This window comes from Pristiophorus japonicus, unplaced genomic scaffold (genome assembly GCF_044704955.1).
Source record: "Pristiophorus japonicus isolate sPriJap1 unplaced genomic scaffold, sPriJap1.hap1 HAP1_SCAFFOLD_476, whole genome shotgun sequence".
Taxonomy (NCBI): domain Eukaryota; kingdom Metazoa; phylum Chordata; class Chondrichthyes; family Pristiophoridae; genus Pristiophorus; species Pristiophorus japonicus.
Genome location: NW_027254381.1, coordinates 286,693 through 312,333, shown reverse-complemented (window position 1 = coordinate 312,333; position 25,641 = coordinate 286,693). Strand labels below are relative to the sequence as shown.

The window sequence follows — 25,641 nt, the reverse complement described above, 5'->3', positions numbered from 1 at the left end:
ACGCCACTACGACCTGTCACGATCGGGCAAGCGCATATCACCCAGGTTAGGCGCCGGAAGTCCGAAGTTATTGAGGTAACCGATCAGCTCCATGATCATTTGCAGGATTATGACGAGCCAGATCAAGTCCCTATCCCACATCTAACCGAAGTATTACGAGAGTTGAGGCTCAGAGTGGGTCAATCCGTAAAGCTCTACCACCAACTGCAAACTAAAATCAAAGTACTGGAAGAAGATATCGATGTAGACTTACAAAGTCAGAGTTGGTGGAGAAAGGTCTGGGACTGGGGAATAAATGTGAACATCCATCCTTGGATTCGAATAATTTCACACATACTGGTCGGGATACAATTGATCTTAGTAATAACATGGGGCATAATGGCCTGCCAGGCATGCAAGCACCATGCACAACGAAAAGGGACCCATGACCGGTCCCCAAATACTAAACAAGCCTGTCTAATAAAGGGGCAGGAGGATTTGGCCTTTGTCAATTTGATTTAAGCAACCGGGACTCCTGAAACCGCATGACTGGCCAGCACGTTGAGGCAGGGAGCACCGGGCCATGCACAAAATCTAATAAAAGTAGGGCGGTCGGTTAAAGGGGGACTAGGACTAGTTCCTTTACTGAAAGGAGGGAATTGTTGTAGGCATTAGGCACCTGCTGAATATATCAAACACTAGGCATTAGGCACCAGCTGAATATATCAAACACTAGGCATTAGGCACCTGCTGAATATATCAAAACTCATATAAGTTTAAAGCGGCCACATATAAAATGGCTGCCCAAGCATGATGGGAACCTCGTTAGTCAAGTAATGAACTGGGGCTGACCGAGCAATGACCGAGCAATGACCGTGAGGCTCACTACCAGGAATGTCTTGGATACAAGATAATTATAATGAACCAGTGATTTCACACAGCCGAAGCCCGAGGAAGAGAGATAAGGGGAGAACCTGCCTCACATAACGAGGTCATTAATCAGCCCGAGCTGACAAAAACCGAACATGCAGTTCCTGAGGTATCAGGGGAATTCTATTGGGTTAAAGAAACCTATATGTAATCTATAATCGTTATGATTGGATTGTGTCCAGCCGAAGTGGGCTGAGTAACTGTAAAGAACTATTGTAAAATATATAAATATCGATGAGTTTCTTTGTTCGGCGGAGAGAAGTGCCTGGATCCAGTCCTGAGGCTTCCTCCCCGCTAGTGTAAATAAAGGCCGCATTGGTGTTGGAACCGACTCTGAGTGTTGAGTGATTCCTCTGAGAAAACATTCACGCTAACATGGGCATCCTGGAGAAGTTCTCGGAGGGTGAGGACTGGGAAGACTATGTCGAACGGCTATACCAGTACTTTGTAGTCAACGAGCTGGACAGAGAAGAAAGCACAGCAAAAAGGAGAGCGGTCCTCCTCACGGTCTGCGGGGCACCGACCGACAGCCTCATGAAGAATCTTCTGGCTCCAGTGAAACCCACAGATAAGTTGTATGAGGAGCTGTGTACACTGGTTCGGGAGCATCTTAACCCGAGGGAGAGCATGCTGGTGGCGAGGTATCGGTTCTGCACATGCCAGCGATCTGAAGGTCAGGAAGTGGCGAGCTATGTCGCCGAGCTAAGGCGACTTGCAGGACAATATGAGTTTGATGGCTACCTGGAGCAAATGCTCAGAGACTTTTTTGTACTGGGCATTGGCCACGAGACCATCCTCCGAAAACTTTTGACTGTAGAGACACCGACCCTCAGTAAGGCCATTGCAATAGCACAGGCGTTTATGTCCATCAGTAATAACTCCAAACAAATCTCTCAGCACACAAGTGCGAGCAATGTTCATAAATTAACTGGAACTGTGTTTCCAAGCAGAAATGTACAGGGCAGAAACCAAGAGTCTGCAACTGCCAGCAGGCCTCAGGTGACCCAGATGACTCGGAGTCCGCAACAAAGGATGAATGCAAGGCAATTCACACCTTGTTGGCGTTGTGGAGGCTTCCATTCAGCCTATTCAAGCCGCTTCAAAGGTTATGTTTGCAAGAGCTGTGGAACAATGGGGCATTTCCAATGAGTTTGCAGACGAGCTGCAAGCTCTGTGAAACCTGCTAACCACCACGTGGCAGAGGAAGATCGGTTCATGGTGGATCAAAATAATTTTGAGCCTGAGAGAGGAGGCAGATGCTGAAATACACGGGGTGCACACATTTTCAACGAAATGTCCACCTATAATGCTAAATGTAAAATTGAATGGCTTACCCATAGCCATGGAACTGGACACTGGCACTAGCCAATCCATCATGAGTAAAAAGATGTTTGAGAGACTGTGGTGCAACAAGGCACTCAGACCAGCCCTGAGCCCCATCCACACGAAACTGAGTATGTACACCAAAGAGCTTGTCACTGTCCTGGGCAGTGCCATGGTCAAGGTCACCTACGAGGGCATGATGCACGAATTGCCACTCTGCATTGTCCCGGGCGATGGCCCCACACTGCTTGGAAGGAGCTGGCTGGGCAAAATCCACTGGAACTGGTATGACATCTGAGCGCTATCACATGTCGATGAGGCCTCATGTACCCAGGTTCTTAACAAATTTCCTTCCCTTTTTGAGCCAGGCATTGGAAACTTTTCCGGGGCGAAGGTGCAGATCCAATTGGCATGACCCATTCACCACAAGGCGCGAGCGGTACCTCACATGATGAGGGAGAGAGTGGAAATCGAGCTGCACAGGCTGCAATGCGAGGGCATCATCACCCCAATGGAATTCAGTGAGTGGGCCAGCCCGATTGTTCCAGTACTCAAAAGTGATGGCACGATCAGGATTTGCAGCGATTATAAAGTAACTATTAATTGTTTCCCGCTACAGGACTAATACCCGCTACCTAAGGCAGACAACCTATTTGCGATGCTGGCAGGAGGCAAGATGTTCACCAAGCTCGACCTGACTTCGGCTCACATGACGCAGGAGCTGGAGAAGTCTTCGAAGGGCCTCACCTGCATCAACACACACAAGGGACTGTTCATCTACAACAGATACCCGTTTGGAATTCGGTCAGCTGCAGCGGTCTTCCAGAGAAACATAGAGAGCCTACTCAAGTCGATACCACGCATGGTGGTTTTTCAGAACAACATATTGGTCATAGGTTGGGACACCGTCGAGCACCTACAAAACCTGGATGAGGTCCTCCAGCGATTGGATCGCATAGGGCTGCAGCTGAAGAGGTCGAAATGCATCTTCATGGCAACAGAAATTGAGTTTTTGGGGAGAAAGATCGCAGCGGACGGCATTCGGCCCACAGACGCCAAGATAGAGGCTATTAGGAATGCTCCCAGGCCACAGAACGTCATGGAGCTGCAATCGTTCCTGGGACTCCTCAACTATTTTGGTAACTTCCTACCACGATTGAGCACCCTCTTAGAGCGCCTACATGTGTTATTGCATAAAGGTGAGAACTGGGTATGGGGAAAAAACAAGTAATTGCTTTTGACAAATCCAGAAACATTTTATGCTCCAACAAGCTGCTTGTATTGTATAACCCGTGTAAAAGAATTGTGCTAGCATGTGCTGCGTCAGCGTACGGAGTCGCGTGTGTATTACAAGAAGCTAACATTGCAGGGAAGTGCAACATGTCGCCTATGCCTCCAGGAGCTTTTCTAAGGCCGAGAGGGCCTACAGTATGATTGAGAAAGAGGCATTAGCGTGTGTGTTCGTGGTAAAGAAAATGCATCAATATCTGTTTGGCCTCAAATTTGAGCTGGAAACCGATCACAAGCCCCTCATATCCCTGTTTGCTGAAAACAAGGGGATAAATATTAATGCCTCAGCCCGCATACAAAGGTGGGTACTCGCACCATCAGCATATAACTATACCATCCGCCACAGGCCAGGCACCGAGAACTGTGCAGATGCTCTCAGCCAGCTACCATTGCCCACCACGGGGGTGGAAATGGCGCAGCCTGCAAACTTGTTGATGGTCATGAAAGCATTTGAAAATAATAAATCACCTGTCACAGCCTGCCAGATTAGGACTTGGACCAGCCAAGATCCTCTGCTGTCCCTAGTAAAAAAACTGTGTACTGCATGGGAGCTGGGCCAGCATCCCCGTTGAAATGCAAGAACTAATCAAGCCATTCCAGTGGCAAAAGGACGAGTTGTCCATTCAGGCAGACGGCTTGTTGTGGGGTAACCGCATAGTGCTACCCAAAAAGGGCAGGGAGACGTTCATCTCGGATCTCCACAGCACACACCCGGGTATAGTAATGATGAAAGCAATAGCCAGATCCCACGTGTGGTGGCCCAGTATCGACTCTGATTTAGAGTCCTGTGTACGGCAATGCCGCGTGAGTGCTCAGTTGAGGCACCACTATGTTTGTGGTCCTGGCCCTCCAGACCATGGTCAAGAATCCATGTCGACTATCTGGGCCCGTTTCACGGTAAAATGTTCCTGGTGGTGGTGGATGCTTTTTCAAAATGGATTGAATGTGAAATAATGTTGGGAAGCACCGCCACTACCACCACCATTGAAAGCCAGAGGGCCATGTTTGCCACCCACGGCCTGCCTGACATACTGGTCAGTGACAACGGGCCATGTTTCACCAGTGCCGAATTTAAAGAATTCATGACCCGCAAAGGGATCAAACATGTCACCTCGGCCCCGTTTAAACCAGCCTCCAATGGGCAGGCAGAGGGGCAATACAAACAATCAAACAGAGCCTTAAACGAGTCACAGAAGGCTCACTCCAAACCCGCCTGTCCCGAGTATTGCTCAGCTACCGCACGAGACCCCACTTGCTCACGGGTGACCCCGGCTGAGCTACTCATGAAAAGGACACTTAAAACCAGACTCTCACTGGTTCACCCCAACCTGTATGATCAGGTAGAGAGCAGGCGGCAGCAACAAAATGTAAACGATAGTGGCGCCACTGTGTCATGGGAAATTGATCTGAATGACCCTGTGTATGTGCTAAACTATGGACATGGTCCCAAGTGGATCGCGGGCACAGTGATAGCTAAAGAAGGGAGTAGAGTGTTTGGAGTCAAACTAGACAATGGACAAATTTGCAGAAAGCACCTGGACCAAACGAGGCTGTAGTTCACAGACTGCCCTGAACAAACCACAGCAGACATCATCTTTTTCGAGCCCACAACACACACCCAAAGGATCAATGACACCACCCCGGACCAGGAAATCGAACCCATCATGCCCAACAGCCAAGCAAGGCCAGGCTCACCCAGCAGCCCTGCAGGGCCAACAACATGCCAGCGCAGCGAGGGCACAGCCAACACACCAGAATAGACATTTGTACTGAGGCAGTCCACCAGGGAAAGAAAGGCTCCCGACCGCCTCTCTTTGTAAATAGTTTTCACTTTGACTTTGGAGGGGAAGTGTTATTGTGGCTCTGTAAAGCATGCACTCCCATGTTCCGTCACCAGGGAGTGCATCCCCTGACATCCCAAGGGATCCCAGAATCCCTTGGGAGCACTGTATATAAGCCGGCCCCTAAGGCCTGTTCCTCACTCTGGAGTGTCTTAATAAAGACTGAGGTCACCATTACTTTAACGTCCCTGTGTGCACTCTCATCTGTGTTAGGAACACAATAGCGACGAGATAACCAACAACCACGCGAAAATGCAGAGAACTGTTGGTATCCTGGAGAAATTCTCAGAAAGGGACGATTGGGAGGCCTGCATGGAGCAACTCGACCAATACTTTGTCGTCAATGAGCTGGAAGTGGATGAGAACACTTCCAAACGAAGGCCAATCCTCCTCACTGTCTGTGGGGCAACAATCTATGGCCTCATGAAGAATCTTCTCGCTCCGGTGAAACCAACAAGCAAATCCTATTAAGAACTGTGTACGCTTTTCCGAAAGCACCTAAATCCGAAGGAAAGCGTTCTGATGGCAAGGTATCGATTCCATATGTGTGAGCAGTCTGAAGGCCAGGAAGTGGCGAGCTACATCACCGAACTAAGGCGCCTTGCAGGACATGAGCTGTGAGAAGACCGCTAAAAGGCTGTATGGTGACTTGGACAGGTCAGGTGAGTGAGCAAACGCGTGGCAGATGCAGTATAATATGGATAAATATGAGGTTATCTACTTTGGTGGCAAAAACACGAAGGCAGAATATTACCTGAATGACGGCAGATTAGGAAAAGGGGAGGTGCAGCGAGACCTGGGTGTCATGGTACATCAGTCTATGAAAGTTGTCATGCAGGTGCAAAAGGTGGTGAAGAAGATAAATGGTATGTTGGCCTTCATAACCAGGGGATTTGAGTATAGGAGCAGGGAGGTCTTACTGCAGTTGTACAGGGTCTTAATGAGGCCTCACCTGGAATATTGTGTTCAGTTTTGGTTTCCTAATCTGAGGAAGGACGTTCTTACTATTGAGGGAGTGCAGTGAAGGTTCACCAGACTGATTCCCGGGATGGCAGGACTGACATATGAGGAGAGACTGGATCGACTGGGCCTGTATTCACTGGAGTTTAGAAGGATGAGGGGGGATCTCATAGAAACATATAAAATTCTGACGGGACTGGACAGGTTAGATGCAGGAAGAATGTTCCCGATATTGGGGAAGTCCAGAACCAGGGGAGACATAGTCTAAGGATAAGGGATAAGCCATTTAGGACTGAGATGAGGAGATACTTCTTCACTCAGAGAGTTGTTAACCTGTGAAATTCCCGACCGCAGAGACTTGTTGATGCCAGTTCATTGGATATATTCAAGAGGCAGTTGGATATGGCCCTTATGGCTAAAGGGATCAAGGGGCATGGAGAGAAAGCAGGAAAGGGGAACTGAGGTAAATGATCAGCCATGATCTTACTGAATGGTGGTGCGGGCTTGAAGGGCCGAATGGCCTAATCCTGAACCTATTTTCTATGTTTCTATATTTCTATTGCGAATTCGATAGATTCCTTGAGCAAATGCTTGGCATTGGCCATGAGGTTATCCTTTGCAAACTATTAACTGTTGAAACACCGAATCTGAGCAAAGCCATAACAATAGCCCAGGCATTTATGTCCACCAGCGATAACACCAAACAAATTTCGCAGCATAACGAGGTTTCGGCAAGTACTGTACACAAAGTAACGCCGTTTTTAGGCAGAAATGCATATGGCAGAACGTACACGCCGGCAGCTGCAAGACCTCAGATGAACCAGAATCCACCATTAATCATTAATGCGATGCAGTTAACACCTTGTTGGAGCTGTGGAAGTGATCATCAAGCCCATCAATGCTGCTTCATACACTATCTGTGCAAAGGGTGTGAAACAATGAGACACCTGCAGCGAATGTGCAGACGAGCTGCAAACTCTGCAAACCACCACGTTGCAGAAGAGAACAGATCCATGGCGGAGCAGGCTGAACTACAGACTCGAACCGAGGAGGCAGAAGTGTATGGGGTACAGACCTTCACCACGAAATGCCCACCAATCATGCTAAAAGTCGAACTGGATGGAATTCCAATATCCGTGGAACTGGACAAGGGTGCGAGTCAGTCTCTCATGAGCAAAAAGGCCTTTGACAGGTTGTGGTGCAACAAGGCACACAGGCCCAAACTTAGCTCCATTCATACCAAGCTAAGAACTTACACTAAAGAGCTGATCCCTGTAATTGGCAGCGCAGCAGTAAAAGATCCTATGATGGAACAGTGCACGAACTCCCACTATGGATTGTACCAGGAGATAGCCCCACACTGTTTGGCAGAAGCTGGCTAAGAAAAATCCGCTGGAACTGAGACGGCATCCGAGCATTCCCATCCATTGATGATGCCTCATGTGCCCAGGTTCTGAGCAAATGTTCATACACGACCGACACAATACCCACCCAGGCATAGTAATGAAGAAAGCTATAGCTAGAGCCCATGTGTGGTGGCCCGGCATCGACGCAGACTGAGAGTCATACATGCACCAATGCAACAGTTGCTCTCAACTGAGCAATGCACCCAGAGAGGCACCGCTAAGTTTGTGGTCATGGCCCTCCAAACCGTGGCCGAGGATCCATGTTGACTTTGTAGGCCTGATCCGAGGCAAAATGTTTTTGGTTGTTGTGGATGTTTATTCAAAATGGATTGAATGTGTAATAATGTCTGTAAGCACATCCATCGAAAGCCTAAAAGTCATGTTTGCCATGCACGGCCTGCCCGATTTCCTTGTCAGCGACAATGGGCCGTACTTCACCAGTGCTGAATTCAAGGAATTCATGACCCGCAATGGGATCAAGCACATCACATCTGTCCCGTTCAAGCCCACATCCAACGGTCAGGCAAAGCTTGAAATGCATGTCCGAAGGCTCCCTGCAGACCCGCCTGTCCCGAGTCCTGCTCAGCTACCGCACCAGACCCCACTCGCTCACTGGGGTTCCCCCAGCCAAGCTGCTCATGAAAAGGGCGCTCAAAACAAGGCTCTCTCTTGTCCACCCTGATCTCCATGATCACGTCGAGGATAGGTGGCATCAACAAAACATGTACCATGATCATGCAAATGTGTCACGCGATATTAAAGTCAATGACCCTGTATTTGTACTCAATTATGGACATGGTTCCAAATGGTTTGCTGGCACTGTCATAGCCAAAGAACGGAGTAGTGTGTTTCAGGTCAAACTTGCCAATGGACTAATGTGCAGAAATCATTTGGACCAAACCCAACTGCGATTCACAAACAGCCACGAGCAACCCAATGAGGACACCACCAACTTCGACCCTCCAACATACACACAAGTGGCAACCGACATCACGGTTGACCACGAAACTGAACTCACCATCCCCAGCAGCCTGGAAAGGCCAGCTGTCCAGCAGCCCAGTGAAGAACCAACCAACTCATCCACACCCGCATTTGTACCGAGACGATCGACAAGGGAGTGAAAAGCCCCAAATCGTCCCCCCACCCTGTAAATAAGAGTACTATTGCCTTTGGGAGGGAGTGATATCATGTTTGCAACCCCAGGCAACCTGTATAATACTGCCATCAGAGGGCTTACCTGATGGATCCCAGCATCCCTTGGGAGCACTGTATATAAGCAGGCATCCCACGCTGGAGTCTGAATAAAGGAGCTAACGTCACACTTACTCATTGTCTACAGTGCTCAGTTGCATTACTTTATTATGAGCATAACACCACCGATCTCTGAGCTCTCTTCCTGTTGGTTCCCAGGGCAATCAATCACCACTCGCCAATATTATGCTGCCAGATTAAGTTGAGGGGCTCAGAGGAAGTAATAAATTGAGGCCGTGAATCTGAGCTAAGAAATAAAATTAGAGAAGCATGAATAAATGAACGAGGAGTGGCAAGATAAACTAAAGGGTACAATCCTAAAGGGGCTGCATGAACAGTGAGAACTGCGGGTTTACGTGCACAAATCACTGAAGGTGGCAGGACAGGTTGAGAAAGCAGTTAAAAAAGCTTACAGGATCCTGGGCATCATAGAGGCATGGCGTACAAAAGCAAAGAGGTTATGATGAACCTTTGTAAAACTGGTTCAGCCTCAACTGGAGCATTGTGTCCAATTCTGGGCACCACACATTAGGATGTGATGGCCTTAGAGAGGGTGCAGAAAAGATTTACAAGAACGATTCATGAGACGAGGGACTTCAGTTACGTGGATAGACTGGAGAAGCTATGGTTGTTCCCCTTTGAGCAGAGAAGGTTGAGAGCAGAATTGATAGGTGTTCAAAATCATGAAGGATCCAGACAGATCAGATAGAGAGATACTGTTCCCACTGGCTAAAGGGTTGAGAACCAGAGGAGACAGATTTATGGTGATTGGAAGAAGATCATCATCATAGGCAGTCCCTCGAATCGAGGATGATTTGCTTCACGTTAAAAAGTTCACAGGTGTTTCAATGAAGGACCTAAAATTTCAGGTCCGAACTAAATCATGAAGGGTGGAAGATGCCTGAGCGTGGAATTTTTAACGTGTGGTGACCGTTGCATGCCAGCCAGCACTCAAGCTTGACAGAGGTCTTGGTCCAGTTGCAAGGATTAACCAAGATGACTGGAGACCAGCTCTGCTGCACGGACCTGGTGCGCACACAAATCATAGTGTGGGCTGGCCCGTGCTGCACCTGGGCCCTCGCCTCTTCTAGGCCCCGAACTCGCGCCTCTCCTGGGCCCCGATCACGTCCCTCTACAATCTCTCGCTGCTCCTTCGCTCCAACCTCATCGCTCCTGCTGTAGATGCCCATGCTCCAATCACTGACCTGGACCATGGCGATGTCCCTTTTCATTGCCGTTGCTCTCCTGCTGCAGTACGTGCTGCTCCCTGGAGTGGTATGCCATCACAGTGCTCCTTCCGCTCTGTGGCCTGCTCCAATGGTGCTCGCAGGCCGGGGGCCATTCAGCCTGCTGGGCCAGGCTGCCACGCTGATCCTTCCGCTCCCTGGCCTGTTTCAATGGTGGTCGCAGGCTGGGGGCCACTCAGACTGCTGGTCTAGGCCGCCACGCAGCTGCGTCCGCTCGCTGGCCTGCTCCGATGGTGCTTGCAGGCTGGCTCAGTTTGCTGGGCTAGGCTGCCATGCTTCTCTTTCTGCTCCCCAGCCTGCTCCAATGGTGCACTCTTTGGTAGACTGCGGGTAACGCACACAAAAAAACTACACACAGGACAGTTGAACAGCTTATCCTGAGTGTAAATTCGCTCGTGTACCAGCAGGTGTGATGAATGAGACACACACACACACGAATGAGAGTGTTCCAGTGCACTGCCTGTGAAAAGAGCTTTAACCAGTTACACAGCCTGAAAAAACATCACACCATTCACAGCAGGGAGAAACCATACACGTTGTGTGTGTGGACCAGGCTGCAATTGATCATCCAACATGGAGAGACACAAGGACACCCATACCACGGAGAAACCGTCTAAATGTGGGGATTGTGGGAAGGGATTCAATTGCCCCTCTGCGCTGGAAACTCATCGACACCATCACAATGGAGAGAGGCCGTTCAACTGCCCCGTGTGTGGGAAGGGATTCACTCATTCATCCAACCTGCTGGTACATAAGCGAATTGGCAGAAGAATGAAAGGCGACGTAAGAAAAATCTTTTTTATGCAGCAAGTGGTTAGGATCCGGAATGCACGGCCTGAAAGGGTAGTGGAGGCAGACTCACAAACAGCTTTCGAAAGAGAATTGGATAAGTATCTCAAAGAAAACATTTGCAGGGCCGGGGAGAAAAGGTAGGCTAGTGGGACTCACTGGGAGCCGGCAAGGTTTCGACGGGCCTAATGGCTTTCCGTGCTATAACCATTCTCTGATTGTGTGAGCAGAACTACTCTGTTCCTTGACTCAATCTAAAGCTTCCTGATTGTGAGCACCTCTGTTAAACCTGCCCTGCACCTTCACTGCTCCAAGGAGAACCACCGCAGCTGCTGCAGCCATTATCTTATTGAATGGCGGCAGGCTCGAGGGACCAAATGCCGACTCATCTCCTATATCTGATGTTCTCATGTCACTGGTCCCCATCCTGCACCTGATGGCCTCTCTGAAGTAAGATGACTGCCGCGCATGCTCCCTGCCCTGCAGAGGGACAATGGCAACATTGTGACGTCCAGGAAGCCCCGCCCCTGTCGCTACCCTGCTCCCTGCGGTTCCGTGCTGCCCAAAGATGGCGGCCGAACTCCCCGCAATCCCCGACAGTAACCAAGGCCCGTCCCTGCCCGAAGGTGCCCCGCAGCCGCCACCCGCAGACTCGGCGGCCAAATCTCGCTGCCCGCGCGTGTCCGTGAGTATGTGAGTCCGCAGGGAGACCGGGCGCGCTGCTCGGGCCGCTGCTCCATCCTCCGCGACGGTGGCGGTGGCGAAACATCGTCCGTCGGTCCGCGGCCAATCGGCTGGCCTCGCGCCTGCGCACAACTCCGCCCCGCCTCACCCGGGCCCCTGAGCTCAAATGCCGCGAGCGAAGCTCGCCAACAAACCGCCAACCGCCCGCGCGCGCAGCACTCAGCCCCAGCCAATGGCGAGGCGGCGCGGGGCACCAGCCCACCCAGCGCGCGCTGTTCCGCGCCACTCAGCGGCGGGGAGGAGGGGCCGCGGCACCAACCAATCAATCGGCGAACAATCCAGGGCGCGCGATGCTGAAGGGAAAGTGTCTCTGGCGACACAAACAGAAGATGCTGGAAGAGTCCGCGGCTCAGGCAGCATCTGTGGGCAGCGTCAGAGGGGGCGGGGCCGCGGCCATCCGTCACAACTGGAGAGTGCTGGGAAAGAACAGATCCTGAAGGAGCACTGAAAGGGGGAGGGGGAGAAAGGACAACAGGGAAGGTCTGTGATGGGGGGAAGGCAGGAGAGATTAAAGAGACAAAAGGGAGGATGGGCCGAATTCAGAAGATACTGGCAGGAGTTAGAACAACATTAGTCAGGATAAGGTGTGAATGGTGGGATAATGATCAGTGGGCACTAGAGACAAGGAAAAAAAAAGGCTCGGTGGGTGGAGACCATGAGAAATAGGAGCGGGAGTGGGCCACCCGGATTTAATTGTAAGGGGAATAGATAGGCGTTTCTGCGGCCGCAACCAAGACTCCAGGATACTATGTTGCCTCCCTGGTGCAAGGGTCAAGCATGTCTCTGAGCGGGTGCAGGACATTCTAAAAAGGGAAGGTGAACAGCCAGTTGACGTGGTGCACATTGGTACCAAGGACATAGGTTAAAAAAAAGGGATGAGGTCCTACGAAACGTATTTAAGGAGCTAGGAGCTAAATTAAGAAGTAGGACCTCAAAAGTAGTAATCTCGGGATTGCTACCAGTGCCACATGATAGTCAGAGTAGGAATTGCAGGATAGCGCAGATGAATACGTGGCTTGAGCAGTGGTGCAGCAGGGAGGGATTCAAATTCCCGGGACATTGGAACCGGTTCTGGGGGAGGTGGGACCAGTACAAACCGGACGGTCTGCACCTGGGCAGGACCGGAATCAATGTCCTAGGGGGAGTGTTTGCTAGTGCTGTTGGGGAGGAGTTAAACTATTATGGCAGGGGGATGGGAACCAATGCAGGGAGACAGAGGGAAACAAAAAGGAGACAAAAGCAAAAGACAGAAAGGAGATGAGGAAAAGTGGAGGGCAGAGAAACCCAAGACAAAGAACAAAAAGGGCCACTGTACAGCAAAATTCTAAAAGGACAAAGGGTGTTAAAAAAACAAGCCTGAAGGCTTTGTGTCTTAATGCAAGGAGTATCCGTAATAAGGTGGATGAATTAACTGTGCAAATAGATGTTAACAAATATGATGTGATTGGGATTATGGAGACGTGGCTCCAGGATGATCAGGGCTGGGAACTCAACATCCAGGGGTATTCAACATTCAGGAAGGATAGAATAAAAGGAAAAGGAGGTGGGGTAGCATTGCTGGTTAAAGAGGAGATTAATGCAATAGTTCGAATGGACATTAGCTTGGATGATGTGGAATCTATATGGGTAGAGCTGCAGAACACCAAAGGGCAAAAAACGTTAGTAGGAGTTGTGCACAGACCTCCAAACAGTAGTAGTGATGTTGGGGAGGGCATCAAACAGAAAATTAGGGGTGCATGCAATAAGGGTGCAGCAGTTATAATGGGTGACTTTAATATGCACATAGATTGGGCTAACCAAACTGGAAGCAATACGGTGGAGGAGGATTTCCTTGAGTGCATAAGGGATGGTTTTCTAGACCAATATGTCGAGGAACTAACTAGGGGGGAGGCCATCTTAGACTGGGTGTTGTGTAATGAAAGGATTAATTAGCAATCTCGTTGTGCGAGACCCCTTGGAGAAGAGTGACCATAATATCGTGGAATTCTGCATTAGGATGGAGAATGAAACAGTTAATTCAGATACCATGGTCCAGAACTTAAAGAAGGGTAACTTTGAAGGTATGAGGCGTGAATTGGCTAGGATTGATTGGCGAATGATACTGAAGGGGTTGTCTGTGGATTGGCAATGGCAGACATTTAGAGACCGCATGGATGAACTACAACAATTGTACATTCCTGTCTGTCGTAAAAATAAAAAAGGGAAGCTGGATCAACCATGGCTATCAAGGGAAATCAGGGATAGTATTAAAGCCAAGGAAGTGGCATACAAATTGGCCAGAAATAGCAGTGAACCCGGAGACTGGGAGAAATTTAGAACTCAGCAGAGGAGGACAAAGGGTGTGAATAGGGCAGGTAAAAAGGAGTACGAGAAGAAGCTTGCAGGTAACATTAAGACGGATTGCAAAAGTTTCTATAGATATGCAAAGAGAAAAAGGTTAGTAAAGACAAACGTAGGTCCCCTGCAGTCAGCATCAGGGGAAGTCATAACGGGGAACAAAGAAATGGCAGACCAATTGAACAAGTACTTTGGTTCGGTATTCACTAAGGAGGACACTAACAACCTTCCGGATATAAGAGGGGTCAGAGGGTCTAGTAAGGAGGAGGAACTGAGGGAAATCTTTATTAGTCGGGAAATTGTGTTGGGGAAATTGATGGGATTGAAGGCCGATAAATCCCCAGGGCCTGATGGACTGCATCCCAGAGTACTTAAGGAGGTGGCCTTGGAAATAGCGGATGCATTGAAAGTCATTTTCCAACATTCCATTGACTCTGGATCAGTTCCTATCGAGTGGAGGGTAGCCAATGTAACCCCACTTTTTAAAAAAAGAGGGAGAGAGACAACAGGGAATTATAGACCAGTCAGCCTTCAATGACTGATGTACCATGACACCCAGGTCTTGTTGCACTTCCCCTTTTCCTAATCTGTCACCATTCAAATAATAGTTTGTCTCTCTGTTTTTACCACCAAAATGGATAACCTCACATTTATCCACATTATACTTCATCTACCATGCATTTGCCCTCTCACCTAACCTATCCAAGTCACTCTGCAGCCTCATAGCATCCTCCTCGCAGCTCACACTGCCACCCAACTTAGTGTCATCCGCAAATTTGGAGATACTACATTTAATCCCCTCGTCTAAATCATTAATGTACAATGTAAACAGCTGGGGCACCAGCACAGAACCTTGCAGTACCCCACTAGTCACTGCCTGCCATTCTGAAAAGTACCCATTTACTCCGACTCTTTGCTTCCTGTCTGCCAACCAGTTCTCAATCCACGTCAGCACACTACCCACAATCCCATGTGCTTTAACTTTGCACTTTAATCTCTTGTGTGGGACCTTGTCGAAAGCCTTCTCAAAGTCCAAATACACCACTTCAACTGGTTCTCCCTTGTCCATTCTACTGGAAGCATCCTCAAAAAATTCCAGAAGATTTGTCAAGCATGATTTCCCTTACACAAATCCATGTTGATTGGACCTATCATGTCACCTCTTTCCAAATGCGCAGCTATAACATCCTTAATAATTGATTCCATCATTTTACCCACTACTGATGTCAGGCTGACCGGTCTATAATTCACTGTTTTTTCTCTCCCTCCTTTTTTAAAAAGTAGTGTTACATTAGCTACCCTCCACTCCATAGGAACTGATCCAGAGTCTATGAAATGTTGGAAAATGACTGTCAATGCATCCGCTATTTCCAAGGTCACCCCCTTAAGTACTCTGGGATGCAGTCCATCAGGCCCTGGGGATTTATCGGCCTTCAATCCCATCAATTTGCCCAACACAATTTCCCGACTAATAAGGATTTCCATCAGTTCCTCCTTCTCACGAGACCTTCTGACCCATATAAACATAGAAAATAGGTGCAGGAGTAGGCCATTCGGCCCTTCTAGCCTGCACCGCCATTCAATGAGTTCATGGCTGAACATGCAACTTCAGTACCCCATTCCTGCTTTTTCGCCATACCCCTTGATCCCCCTAGTAGTCAGGACTTCACCTAACTCCTTTTTGAATATATTTAGTGAATTGGCCTCAACAACTTTCTGTGGTAGAGAATTCCACAGGTTCACCACTCACTGGGTGAAGAAGTTTCTCCTCATCTCGGTCCTAAATGGCTTACCCCTTATCCTTAGACTGTGACCCCGATTCTGGACTTCCCCAACATTGGGCACATTCTTCCTGCATCTAACCTGTCTAAACCCATCAGAATATTGAACGTTTCTATGAGATCCCCTCTCATTCTTTTGAACTCCAGTGAATACAAGCCCAGTTGTTCCAGTCTTTCTTGATATGTCAGTCCTGCCGTCGCGGGAATCAGTCTGGTGAACCTTCGCTGCACTCCCTCAATAGTAAGAATGTCCTTCCTCAAGATAGGAGACCGAAACTGTACACAATACTCCAGGTGTGGCCTCACCAAGGCCCTGTACAACTGTAGTAACACCTCCCTGCCCCTGTACTCAAATCCCCTCGCTATGAAGGCCAATATGCCATTTGCTTTCTTAACTGCCTGCTGTATCTGCATGTCAACCTTCAATGACTGATGTACCATGACACCCAGGTCTCGTTGCACCTCCCCTTTTATATCCGGTAGGTTGTTTGTGTCCTCCTGAGTGAATACCGAACCAAAGTACTTGTTCAATTGGTCTGCCATTTCTTTGTTCCCTGATATGACTTCCCCTGATTCTGACTGCACCATCATTCAATAAGATCATGGCTGATCTTTCCCTTAGTACCTCCTTCCTGCTTTCTCTCCATACCGCTTGATCCCTTCAGCCATAAGAGCCATATCTAACTCCCTCTTGAATATATCCAATGAACTGGCATCAACAACTCACTGCGGGAGGGAATTCCACAGGTTAACAACTCTCTGAGTGAAGAAGTTTCTTCTCATCTCAGTCCTAAATGGCTTACCCCTTATCCTTAGATAAAGTCCCCTGGTTCTGACTTCCTCGACATCGGGAACATTCTTCCTGCATCTAACCTGTCCAGTCCCGTCAGAATTTTATATGTTTCTATGAGATCCCCTCTCATCCTTCTAAACTCCAGCGAATTAAGGCCCAGTCAATCCAGTCTCTCCTCATATGTCAGTCCTGCCGTCCCGGGAATCAGTCTGGTGAACCTTTGCTGCACTCCCTCAATAGCAAGAACGTCTTTCCTCAGATTCAGAGACCAGAACTGAACACAATATTCCAGGTGAGGCCTCACTAAGGCCCTGTACAACTGTAGTAAGACCTCCTATACTCAAATCCGCTAGCTATGAACACCCACATACCATTTGCCTTCTTCACCACCTGCTGTACCTGCATGCCAACTTTCAATGACTGATGTAGCATGATATCCAAGTCTCGTTGCACCTACCCTTTCCTAATCTGCCACCATTCAGATAATATTCTGCCTTCATGTTTTTTCCACCAAAGTGGATTAGCTCACATTTATCCACATTATACTGCATTTGCCATGAGTTTGCCCACTCACCTAACCTGCCCAAGTCACCCTGCAGCCTCTTAGCGTCCTCCTCACAGCTCACACCGTCACCCAGCTTAGTGTCATCTGCAAACTTGGAGATATTACACTCAATTCCTTCATCTAAATCATTAATGTATCTTGTAAATAACTGGCGTCCCAGCATTGAGTCCTGCGGCACCCCACTAGTCACTGCCTGCCATTCTGAAAAGGACTCGTTTATCCCAACTCTCTCCTTCTGGTCTGCCAACCAGTTCTCCATCCACGTCAGTACATTACCCCCAATACCAGGTGCTTTGATTTTGCGCACCAATCTCTTAGGTGGGACCTTGTCAAAAATCTTTTGAAAGTCCAAATACACCACATCCACTGGTTCTCCCTTGCCCACTTTATTAGTTACATCCTCAAAAAATTCTAGAAGATTTGTCAAGCATGATTTCCCTTTCATAAATCCATGCTGACTTGCACTGACCCTTTCACTGCTTTCCAAATGCGCTGTTATATCATCTTTACTAATTAATTCCAACATTTTTCCCACTACTGATGTCAGACTAACTGGTCTCTCGTTACCCGTTTTCTCTCTCCCGCCTTTTTAAAAAAGTGGTGTTATATTAGCAACCCTCCAGCCCATAGGAACTGATCCAGATTCGATAGACTGTTGGAAAATGATCACCAATGCATCCACTATTTCTAGGGCCACTTCCTTAAGTACTCTGGGATGCAGACTATCATGCCCTCGGGATTAATCCCATCAATTTCCCTCACACAATTTTTCGTCTAATAAGGATTTCCATCAGCTCCTCCTTCTCACTAGACCCTCAGTCCGCTCGTATTTCCGGAAGGTTATTGGTGTCTCTCTTCATGAAGACAGAACCAAAGTATTTGTTCAACTGGTCCGCCATTTCTTTGTTCCCCATTATAAATTCACCTGAATCTGACTGCAAGGGACCTACGTTTGTCTTCACTAATCTTTTTCTCTTCACATATCTATAGAAGCTTTTGCAGCCAGTTTTTATGTTCCCAGCAAGCTTCCTCTCAAACTCTATTTTCCGCCTCCTAATTAAACCCTTTGTCCTCCTCTGCTGAATTATAAAATTCTCCCAGTCCTCAGATTTGCTGCTTGATCTGACCAGTTGATATGCCTCCTCCTTGGATTGAACATTATACTTAATTTCCCTTGTTAGCCACGGTTGAGCCACCTTCCCCGTTTTATTTTTACTCCAGACAGGGATGTACAATTGTTGAAGTTCATCAATGTGATCTTTAAATGTTTGCCATTGCCAAGCCACCATCAACCCTTTAAATATAATTCACCAGTCTATTCTAGCCAATTCATGTCTCATACCATCGAAGTTACCTTTCCTTAAGTTCAGGACTCTAGTCTCTGAATTAACTGTGTCACTTTCCATCTTAATAAAGAATTCTACCATATTATAGTCACTCTTCCCCAAGGGGCCTCGCAAACAAGAGTGCTAATTATTCCTTTCTCATTACACATCACCCAGCCTAGGATGGCCAGCCCTCTAGTTAGTTCATCGGCATATTGGTCTAGAAAACCATCCATAAAATACTCCAGGAAATCCGCCTCCACCGCATTGCTACCAGGTTGGTTAGCCCAATCAATATGCAGATTAAAGTCTCTCATGATAACTGCTGTACCTTTATTGCACGCATCCCTAATTTCTTATTTGGTGCTGTCCCCAACCTCACTACTACTGTTTGGTGGTCTGTAGATAACTCCCACTAGCGTTTTCTGCCCTTTGGTATTCCGTAGCTCCACCCATACTGATTCCACATCATCCAAGCTCATGGCCTTCCTTACTATTGCGTTCATTTCCTCTTTAACCAGCAACGCCACCCCACCTCCTTTTCCATTCTGTCTATCCTTCCTGAATGTTGAATACCCCTGAATGTTGAGTTCCCAGCCTTGATCACCCTAGAGCCATGTCTCCGTGATGCCAATTCCATCATATCTGTTAACAGCTATCTGTGCAGTTAATTTGTCCACCTTATTATGAATACTCCTCGCATTGAGGCACAGAGCCTTCAGGCTTGTCTTTCTAACATACTTTGCCCTTTAGAATTTTGCTGTAGTGTGGCCCTTGTCTTGGGTTTCTCTGCCCTCCACTTTTACTTTTCTTCTTTATACTCCTGAATCCTACTCCATTCATCTAAACTCACTGATTCCTGGTATTGTTGTTGATGTAAAAAAATTCTAAATTAATGACACTGCCCTCTGAACACCACTTAAATACAATTGTTGACATTTACAATGGGTTTGCTTCTGCCCCCATTCTACTTCCCTCTTTCTCCCTGCATAGGATCCCATCCCCCTGCCATATTAGTCTAACCCCTCCCCAACAGAACTAGCAAACACTCCCCCGAGGACATTGGTTCTGGTCCTTCCCAGGTGTCGATCAATTGTACTGATCCCACCTCCCCAGAACTGGTTCCAATATTCCAGGAATTTGAATCCCTCTCTTCTGCACCACTCCTCAAGCCATGTATTCCTCTGAGCTATCCTGTGATTCCTACTCTGACCAGCACATGGCATTGGTAGCAATCCTGAGATTACTACCTTTGAGGTCCTACTTTTTAATTTAGCTCCTAGCTCCATAGATTCGGCTTGTAGGACCTCAAACAGAACAAGTTTGGGGTTTGATATGATAGAAGGCAAACTAGGTAAGAAGTGATATAAGTTAGATTAAGAAAAAGCACTAAAATGGAACATCAATTGGTCTCCTGTTATCACGGAAGCAATCAAATATTCAAAACACTGTGTTTGAAACACACATAATTTATTCAACATTTGTACAGGGTGTCAATTTCCAGTACAGGTATAGGGGCTATTAAGATCATCAGAAACAAACAAGAGCTGCCAGAATGAACATGTTTCAGTGTCTAATGCAATCACAGTAAATCCTGTTCTATTCACAAATGCAGCCTTTCTCCTCAGTCCATTTAAAACTGAGATGAGGAGGAATTTATTTTCTCAGAGGGTTGTAAATCTGTGGAATTCTCTGCCCCAGAGAGCAGTGGCGGCTGGTTCATTGAATATATTTAAGGCGGAGATGGACAGATTTTTGAGCGATAAGGGAGTAAAGGGCTCTGGGAAGAGGGCAAGGAAGTGGAGCTGACTCTATGATCAGATCAGCCATGATCTTATTGAATGGGGAGCAGGCCCGGGGGTCCGGGTGGCCCACTCCTGCTTATATTTCTCATGGTCTTATGCACCCAGCATGCCCCGCGGGGAAGAATGTGCTGCACCCAGACTACAGGAGCTCAGTGCGCAGGCGCGAGTCCTGGGGGCGGGAGGGGTTTTGGAGCATGTGCGGTGCGGGTAATGGCGGAGGACACACGTTTTAGGTAGGCTCCTCAGGAGTGTCCTTTTCACATGTACAGAGCGGAGTAATGAACCAGCGGGGAGCCGGAGAGGCTTCATAAGCAACCGGTGCACGCCGCAAGATCGAAATAATAACCGGAATATCGGCGGTTGCAGCTTCGGGGCTTTCTCCCGGTCACAGGCCCAGGCTAACGGCGGACATTTTAGTATAGGAAGTCAGGTTCAACGGTCTGCCCTCGATATTCAGTAATTAGTAAAGCGCATGCGCGGCCATGTTGGTCTAGGAACAATGTGAATGATGTCAGTGTCTGGAACTGAACCCAGCCAGAGTCAGTACCTTCAGGGGAGGGGAACCAGTGAGTGCACAACTGAACCCAGCCAGAGTCAGCACCTTCAGAGGAGTGGAACCAGTGAGTGTAGAACTGAACCCAGACAGAATCGGTGGTACAAACTGGGAGTGGAGGGGTAACTGTCTTGAACATAAGAAATAGGAGCAGGTATCGACCATTTGCCCCTTGAGCCTGCTCCCTATTCAATAAGATCATGGCTGATCCGATCATGGATTAGGTTCCAATTCCCCATCCGCTTCCCATAACCCTTTACTCCCTCATCACTCAAAAATGTGCCGATCTTCACCTTAATTATGTGTAACTCTCCATCTTAATAAAGAATTCTACCATATTATGGTCACTCATCCCCAAGGGGCCTCGCACAACAAGATTGCTAATTAGTCCTCTCTCATTACACATCACCCAGTCTAGGATGGCCAGCCCTCTAGTTGGTTCCTCGACATATTGGTCTACAAAACCATCCCTAATACACACCAGGAAATCCTCCTCCACCGCATTGCTACCAGTTTGGTTAGCCCAATCAATATGTAGATTAAAATCGCCCATAACTGCTGTACCTTTATTGCACGCATCCCTAATTTCTTATTTGATGCTGGCCCCAACCTCACTACTACTGTTTGGTGGTCTGTACATAATTCCCACTCGCGTTTTCTGCCCTTTGGTATTCCGTAGCTCCATCCATACTGATTCCACATCATCCAAGCTAATGTCCTTCCTTACTATTGCGTTAATTTCCTCTTTAACCAGCAATGCCACCCCACCTCCTTTTCCATTCTGTCTATCCTTCCTGAATGTTGAATACCCCTGGATGGTGAGTTCCCAGATTTGGCCACCCTGGAGCCATGTCTCCGTGATGCCAATTACATCATATCGGTTAACAGCTATCTGTGCAGTTAATTCATCCACCTTATTCCGAATACTCCTCGTATTGAGGCACAGAGCCTTTAGGCTTGTGTTTTTAACACACTTTGCCCCTTTAGGAATTTGCTGTAATTTGGCCCTACACTTTAACCGTCCTACACTTTAATCTATTTTCTCAGTCCACTTTTGTCCAATCTGCCCTCATATCTATGTAGTCTCCACCATTTAAGCTTAGAACGCTGGTTTGAGATCCAAATTTCTCACTCTCCATCTGAATTTGAAATTCAACCATGCTATGATCACTCATTCCAATGGGCTCCTTTATTCGGAGATTGTTTATTAATCCTATCTCATGACACAGGACCAGATCTAAGATAGCCAGCACTTCAGAGGAGAAGAGAGAGAGAGAAAACCAGTTATTGTAGACCTGAACCCAGCCAGAGTCAGCACCATCAGGGGAGGAGAGAGAGAGGGGAACCAGTGAATGTAAAACTGAACCCAGCCAGAGTCAGCATCTTCAGGGGAGGTGAGGAACCAGTGAGTGTGGAACTGAACCCAGCCAGAGTCAGAACTTTCAGGGGCGGAGAGAGAAAGAAACGTGTGATTGAAGAACTGAACCCAGCCAGAGTCAGCACCATCAGGGGAGGGGAGGGAGGGGAACCAGTGAGTGCAGAACTGAACCCAGCCAGAGTCAGCACCTTCAGGGGAGGGAGAGGGAGGGGAACAAGTGAGTGTAGAACTGAACTTGGCCAGATCCAGCTCATTCAGGAGAGCATAGGGAGGGGAACCAGTGAGTGCAGAACTGAATCCAGCCACAGTCAGCACCTTTAGGGGAGCAGAGGGTGGGGAACATGTGATTGAAGAACTGAACCCAGCCAGTGTCTGCACCATCAAGGAAGCAGAGGCTGGGGAACCAGTGAGTGTAGAACTGAACCCAGCCAGAGTTAGCATAAGAACATAAGAAATAATAGCAGGAGTAGGCCATACGGCCCCTCGAGTCTGCTCCACCATTTAATACGATCATGGTTGAGCCAATCATGGACTCAGGTCCACTTCTCTGTCTGCTCCCCCTAACCCCTTATTCCCTTATCGGTTAAGAAATTGTCTATCTCTGTCTTAAACTTATTCAATGAGCCAGCTTCCACAGCTCTCTGAGGCAGAAAATTGCACAGATTTACAACCCTTTGAGGGAAGACATTCCTCCTCATCTCAGTTTTAAATGGGTGGCCCCTTATTCTAAGATTATGCCCTCGAGTTCTAGTCTCCCCTCTCAGTGGAAACACCCTCTCTGCATCCACCTTGTCAAGCTCCCTCATAATCTTATACGTTTCGATAAAATCACCTCTCATTCGTCTGAATTCCAATGAGTAGAGGCCCAACCTACTCAACCTTTCCTCATAAGTCAACCCCGTCATCTCCGGAATCAACCTTGTGAACCTTCTCTGATATGCCTCCAAAGCAAGTATCTCCTTTCTTAAATATGGAAACCAAAACTGTACGCAGTATTCTAGGTGTGGCCTCACCAATACCCCGTAGAACTGTAGCAAGACATCCCTGATTTTATACAACATCCCCTTTGCAATAAAGGCCAAGATTCCATTGGCCTTCCTGTTTAGTTACTGTACCTGCATACATACCTTTTGTGTTTCATGCAGCAGGACTCCCCAGGTCCCGCTGTAATGCAAATTTTTCTCCATTTAAATAATAACATGCTCTTCGAATTTTTTTCTGCCAAACTGCATAACCTCACACTTTCCAACATTATACTCCATCTGCCAAATTTTTGCCCACTCACTTAGCCTGTCTATGTCGTTTTGCAGGTTTTTTGTGTTTTCCTCGCACATTACATTTCCTCCCATCTTGGCAACATTACACTCGGAAACCTTCATCCAATTCATTAATCCAGATTGTAAATAGTTGAGGTCCCAACACTGATTCCTGCAGCACTCCACTAGTTACTGATTGCCAACCCGAGAATTTATCCCGACTTTCTGTTTTCTGTTAGTTCGCCAATCCTCTATCCATGCGAATATATTACCCCCAATCCCGTGAACTATTATCTTGTGCGGTAACCTTTTATGTGGCACCTTGTCAAATACCTTCTGGAAGTCCAAATACACCACATCCACTGGTTCCCCTTCATTCACCCTGTTCCTCAAAGCCAGAGTCAGCACTTTTAGGGGAAGAGAGGGAGGGAAACCAGTGAATGTGGAACTGGGCCCAGCCAGAGTCAGCACCTTCAGGGGTGGAGAGGGAGGGGAACCAGTGAGTGTAGAACTGAACCCAGCCAGAATTGGTGGTGAAAACTGGGAGTGGAGGAGAAACAGTCTAGAAATTTGCGATGGGTTTCAATTTCAGCACAGCAGGAGGGACAATGTGTGGGATAGGGATTTACAGCTTTGGAAGAACGAGAGGAAAGAATGTTCCATGGAAACTAGATGTGTCGATTCTGAATTTCTGTCTTGTACTGACAGCGATGAGTTTTGTTATCTCCTTTTACAGAATATTAGAAGGGGAGATTTTCAGACAGGAAACACAAACCAAACATCACGTCAAGATCTGACGGAGTCAATCGATTCATCAGGACCTGAATATCATCGGCCTTTGAAAGTGGAAGGAGAAATGTTTGTCTGTTCTGTCTGTTGGAAAAGATTTCAAACATCAGTGTGACTGGAAAAGCACCGAGACCGACACCCGAGTGAGTGTTCCAGTGCACTGCCTGTGGAAAGAGCTTTTACCAATTAAACAGCCTGAAAAATCATCGCACCATTCACAGCGCGAAGATAGTGTAAACGTGTTGTGTGCGTGGGCGAGGCTTCAACCCATCGTCCAAGCTGGAGAGTCACAAGAATACCCGCACCATGGAGAAACCGTGGAAATGTGGTGACTGTGGGAAGGTATTCGGATCACCGTCTCAGCTGGAAGTTCATCGACGCAGTCACACTGGGGAGAGGCCGTTCACCTGCTCTGAGTGTGGGAAGGGATTTACTCAGTCATCAAACCTGCTGACACACCAGCGAGTTCACACTGGGGAGAGGCCATTCACCTGCTCAGAGTGTGGGAAGGGATTTACTCAGGCATCCAACCTGCTGACACACCAGCGATTTCACACTGGGGAGAGGCCATTCACCTGCTCAGAGTGTGGGAAGGGATTCACTGGGTCATCCGAACTTGTAGCTCACCGGCGAGTTCACACCGGGGAGAGTCCGTTCACCTGCTCTGAATGTGGGAAGGGATTCACTTATTCATCCATCCTGCTGAGACACCAGCGAGTTCACACTGGGGAGAGGCCGTTCACCTGCTCAGAGTGTGGGAAGGGATTCACTGGGTCATCCGAACTTGTAGCTCACCGGCGAGTTCACACCGGGGAGAGTCCGTTCACCTGCTCTGAGTGTGGGAAGGGATTCACTTATTCATCCATCCTGCTGAGACACCAGCGAGTTCACACTGGGGAGAGGCCGTTCACCTGCTCTGAGTGTGGGCAGGGATTCACCCGATCATCCAACCTGCTGATACACCAGCGAGATCACACTGGGGAGAGGCCATTCACCTGCTCAGAGTGTGGGGAGGGATTCACTCGGTCATCCAACCTGCTGATACACCAGCGAGATCACACTGGGGAGAGGCCATTCACCTGCTCAGAGTGTGGGGAGGGATTCACTCGGTCATCCACCCTGCTGATACACCAGCAACTTCACACTGGGGAGAGGCCATTCACCTGCTCAGAGTGTGGGGAGGGATTCACTCGGTCATCCACCCTGCTGATACACCAGCGAGTTCACACTGGGGAGAGGCCGTTCACCTGCTCTGAGTGTGGGAAGCGGTTCACTCGGTCATCTGGCCTGCTGAGACAC

General features: G+C 48.1%; 1 protein-coding gene across 2 annotated transcripts in view; it reads left to right on the top strand.

Moving 5' to 3' along the window:
* LOC139252674 (zinc finger protein 239-like) overlaps positions 1 to 24,652 on the top strand; it is a 173,599-nt gene extending 148,947 nt beyond the window's left edge. For both annotated transcript variants that reach the window (XR_011591501.1, XR_011591500.1), the window contains one exon: positions 24,290 to 24,652. The gene's annotated coding sequence lies outside the window, so the exon portion shown is untranslated. The remainder of the gene's footprint in view (positions 1 to 24,289) is intronic.
* Positions 24,653 to 25,641: the final 989 nt, after the last annotated feature.